This window comes from Corvus hawaiiensis, chromosome 26, assembly GCF_020740725.1.
Source record: "Corvus hawaiiensis isolate bCorHaw1 chromosome 26, bCorHaw1.pri.cur, whole genome shotgun sequence".
In the NCBI taxonomy this organism is placed as follows: domain Eukaryota; kingdom Metazoa; phylum Chordata; class Aves; order Passeriformes; family Corvidae; genus Corvus; species Corvus hawaiiensis.
Window position 1 is genome coordinate 4,692,149 of NC_063238.1, and position 5,189 is coordinate 4,697,337.

The following is a 5,189-nucleotide window of genomic DNA, read 5'->3' on the forward strand; positions in this document are numbered from 1 at the left end:
CTTTTTTCCTGTGTATTTATTTAAATGAGCCAAATGACACATATAGTTTGGAAAAAGAAAAACAGGACAAAAAAAATACCCGTAGAAGGGAGAACCAGACAGGCATAGTTCAGTGATGTGTACTGTAGCCTTTCCAAAACCTACTCTTTGCCTAATTACAGCACTATGAAAAGTACAAAATGGGGACTTTCTCTAAAAAAAGGAAATGGGAATAACAACACAGAATTTCAGGGATCAGTGTAATTGTTTCCTCAATGCACTTGGCAGGAGACATGTTGTCCCCTTACTGCATTCACATTTTGAAGCACATAATGATTAGATTTTTTTCATTACACAGCACCACAGGAGAAGATCCAGTACATGGTAAGTTACCAATGCTATGGGCTGCTTCAAGGCCAAGTTGGATGGTCTAGTGGCATGTGTCTCTGCTAGTGGGGTTGGTACTAGGTTAAGGTACCTTCCAACCCAAATCATTCTATGACCAGTTTTCATCATCTCCTTCTAACAACAAAACACTATTCAACATGTCAGCACAAAAAAGTAAGCCAAAAAAACTAGAGAGAACAAATCCAAGTGCTTTTGCCCCCTGTAGCACAGTGCTGGATGACTGAGTTAAGAGCAAATCTTTCCATATGTCACTAAAGGCACAGTTCAGTTAGTGTTTGCCACTGCTAAACCTATCAATGCTGGTTACCTCAGCTGAATTTCTATTTAACACACCCAAAGCACTACCAATACAATTTCAGTTTACATGAAGTATTACAAGGTAAGTAGTAATTTCAACAAAACAAACCAGGTATCTTCAAAAGGCAGCACTCATGGGAGCTTGCAGTCAAACACACGATGCTGTACTTGTTATAACTGGGGTGGGTGAGAGTGCCCTAAACCTCTAAGTTGACAAATTAAGTTTAACTAGGTCAAATTCAGCTTGTAGAAAGATCATATGCACACATCAAAAAAAAAATTTGAAGCATGTCATCTCACAAAATGGAGGATTTAATTTATCTCTCTTCCCTGCAAAGATATTTCATTAAAAGCTGGAAGACAGACCAAACACTCATAGTTTATATCAAACAATATATTCTATTATTCTACAAGAAAAAGAAACAAAAAAATATGAAGTTAGAGGGGAGAGAAAATTATATTGGTTTGGGCGGTTTTATGGTTAACATTATTAGAAGAAGAAAGTAATAATTTCTAAGCTTATTTTCCATGTGCCACAACTTCTAAGCAATTAGCATTCTCTAGGCAATTTTTATTTTACTTCTGCATTACAATATGTTGACACTTGCAATGTGCATTCTTTCCTGAAATATCTTAACAAATCTTAATACTATGCTTCACACCTAAGCTTATACCCACCACCAATGGCAGAATGCTGATCCCTAGATATCCTGAGAGTTAACTCCTAAAAACCCAAACAACCCACTCCCCTAAGTATCTTGCTATTTTGAGGCTGGTTAATGCTGAATTTAATTGATGGCATGGAGATGGGGGGGAGGGGTGGTGGAAAGAAGAAAACAAAAACCCACCTATACAGATGACTAATTTTTAATTACATTTCATTACTGTATACTTGCTCATGGTGCATAAACTTCTCAGGGCAAAAGCAAATTGCACTGAAAAGGAAAAGTTTCCATAGACAAGCTGTTACACGAATAGCAGGAGAAAATAATCATACTGACATAAGATATTATTTAATCATGTAAGAAATTATCACAAAATCAATTTATCCTAGGTTGCAAATGAGCACGGTTGGTTTGCCTTGGCATTTATCGAACTGCAGGATATCATTAAGCTCTAACAACTTTCCAGTCCACTGGCATTCTTCCTTCAATGTCTGCACATCATAAAGCAGTAACTCCCACAGAACATGCATACTGTTAAAGACTGCTCTTTTCACCAGCCTGCTAAGCACTATTAAAATTGCATGGGCTCCTTCAGCCAACATATTGTGCTTTACAGTGACCTTTAAATTCCAAAGTCATTAGCACAGTACAAATGGAGAAAAAAGTCATATATCTATATTCTGAAGGGTGGTATCATATAAAGTTAGACTAAAATTCATCACACAACCATCATGTACTTAGGCAGTTTCTGATTACAAAGGATATCAGAAAAAAGTTAAAGTGATGAGAAAGGCTATTATATCACAATGTTAAGTAATTTTTAAACAACTTTGCTGTAAGCAGTACTTAAGAACGTGTCTTCTGCCATAAAAGGTATGAGTATCATTTCAATGACATTATGAAAGATTTTCTATACTAATATTGTAACTCAATTAATCCCAAACCCTTTGAAATGGTAAAACAATTCAAGAGTAGTGATGATCTAGTGAAACAGAAGCTAATATACAGTTGTATAAAATCGTGCTTAAAAGAAGTGAAACTCCTCAGGTTTGTTTATATGAATGACTACTATTTCAAGATCTATTTCCAGAGGCATGTGTTTGAAAGGTAATACAACCACATTTTACAGAATGAAGACTTCATGTTGACGAATTAAGTTCTGTCTAGTCTGGTAAGGGTCGTGAGTTTCAATTTAAAATTCATGTATGTGATCACAAGCAGAATCCTGAACTCTGGATAAAAACTAGGCACTTCCTTGGATTCACAAAAGCCAAGATCACTAGGCACATATTTCCCTTCTGCTTAGTGACAGTAAAAAAGAACCATTCAGTACAAGGTATTTTAAAAACTCGTACTTTCTCCTGAACGAGATAACAGAATATATGAGGAAATGTATTATATATGAGAAAATGTCTTCTAATGAAGGATCCAGAAGTTGTGTTTTCTGAGCAGCAAAATCCTCTAGCCTTGCTTAGAGAAGACTGGATCCTTAAAGAACTAAACACACACACACTTTAAAAGGCATGTGGCCTCCCCTTTCTATTAGAATAGTGTACAAACTACCTTAAATTGTAGGACAACGCTGTTCCATCTGAGAGAATTCAAGTGTCCATAAAGGTAATAACCAAACCTGCTATTCTTAAATGGGAGGGATTCATCACCAGTTCTGCTGACACGTTTCAGTACATAAAACATCCCAAGGTACTAGGTCAGTCATAGCACAACTGCAGACCAGTAGACAAACCAGCCAGCTGGAGAAATAAGAGACAGTCGCAGCCCCACCTTTGCATCCTCTCCGACAGAGGAGGGCAATTTCAGAGAGCTGTGAAACCCACAGCAACTGTTGAACAGAGGTGCATCCAAAGAACAGCACTGGAAAGTTTTATTTTTGGATTTGGGTAACCAACATAAAGCAAGAATAGAATAGATGCATTTTTGGATCTAGTTCTTGCACTCCATCTTTCACTGGGCAAAAGAAACCATTCTTTTTACCATGGGGGCAGAACAGAGAAGGATGAAAGCTGCTACTCAGCCATAAGGTGAGTGAAAGCACATTTTATTTCAACTCTTTCTTGGATACACCTGCATCACAGAAAGTGCTACCACAGTTCTGGTACTTTATTAATAAAGTCCAGATATAATCTGGTGACTACAGAAAGACAATTACTACATTTTCTCAAAAGATATTTCTCCTAAGTGTCACAATTAGGCACAAAGATTAAAGGACACAGAGTGAGGAAGGTTATGCAAACCAACCGGTGCCTGCCCTGTATATATTTGTGAACAGCTGTAGAAATTTAGGTCTACTTGGCATCCAATTTGTAATCAATTTTAACACAATGTTTTGGACTTGTTCTTTTAGGAAGTTTCCCAAACAAAGCACTCTAATTGATAGTAAACATCTGTAATTAGTTTGATGTCCTCAACAACTTGAAAAAAAATTAATTTTACATCTTTTAGTAACTCTTAGGAAGCAATCCTACCAATGGACTTACTCACAGGCTAAAAATTAACCCATGCTGCTAGTAGGAAAAAAGAATGTTTTCTGAAGGGCATTAATATAAGTTGAGTGAAATGTTTATACATAAAAAGCTATGCAAGAAACTTTAAATGCTAAGCAATTTTCTGCCTAAAAAAAACCAGTCTGTAACAAAACTTCTTCTATTTTAATAATATTTTCCCTTTTGCAGAAAAGCCACGTTTCCATGCATAAGCTGACTAAAAAAGTTTGCTCTATAAATTATTTACTAAACAGTTCTTGTCTCTCAAAGTTCAAGTGTCATCATACTATTTCCAGCTCATTTGTTACGGTTGCCACCATCACACAAAAATATTCAACATAGAAAAACTTCGTTTTCCTTTACGTTCAAGGAATTTATTCTCCAAGAGCTGCGCATATTCTTCCCATCCCCTCATGAATAATTTATACAGTGCCAGAACAGACCTCCTCAACCCCAAACTCCAACAAAGTAATATAAAATTAGATATAATGAAAGAATTTAATCTGTTCTAAAGATGTTGACATTTTTTTCCTTGAAAACACATTTGCAAGTATTTCTGAACATACACTGTTAAAAAGCAAACTCTAAAAAAGCAGCATTTATATCATTTCTCATAGGAAAAAGATCATAACTTTAATAATTTATTCCCACTTGCAGGTCTATGATTGACAGCAGATACCCTACATCTCACAAATCATTTAATGAACAAAATCAATGCCATTTAAATGAAGGGAGTATAGCATTACCTCCCCAGTCAGTTTAATGTAATGAATTGGTTAGCTGGTGTTATTAGGATAGCCTACAACACAATGCTTTTGCTTTTTTACAAAGTCTAAACCCAAGCTGGTTGTCAAGCACATTAAGCAAGACAGAACACTCAAATCAGATTTAACCAACTATTTTAAGACATTCTTAGAAATAATGCCTACTGATAGAATGTAAAATACATGCTTTGGGCAATAAAATATATTGCATTGATCAAAGCTGGTTACATAAACAAGCTTAACCAACCATTGCAAAAGAGGTCGTCATATCCACTAACAAATATTCAAACCCCATGAGTGCAAATTTAGCCCAAGTCCAGGAAGAGCACATACAAACTAGAGAGTTAACTAAATTGTGTTTTAGTTAACAACTGAGTTTAATGTTATGAGGAACTTATATACCTTTTTTGCTTGCAAAGCTAGTGAGCACAGCAGAGAGAAACAAATTTCATTTTCACATCCGAGCAAATGTGGAGAGGCAAAATACACACAGGAGGAGCGTGTATATTTCAGACCACAAAAAGCACAGTACATTATTCACATAGTTAGAAAAAACCAAGACAATTACCCAAATG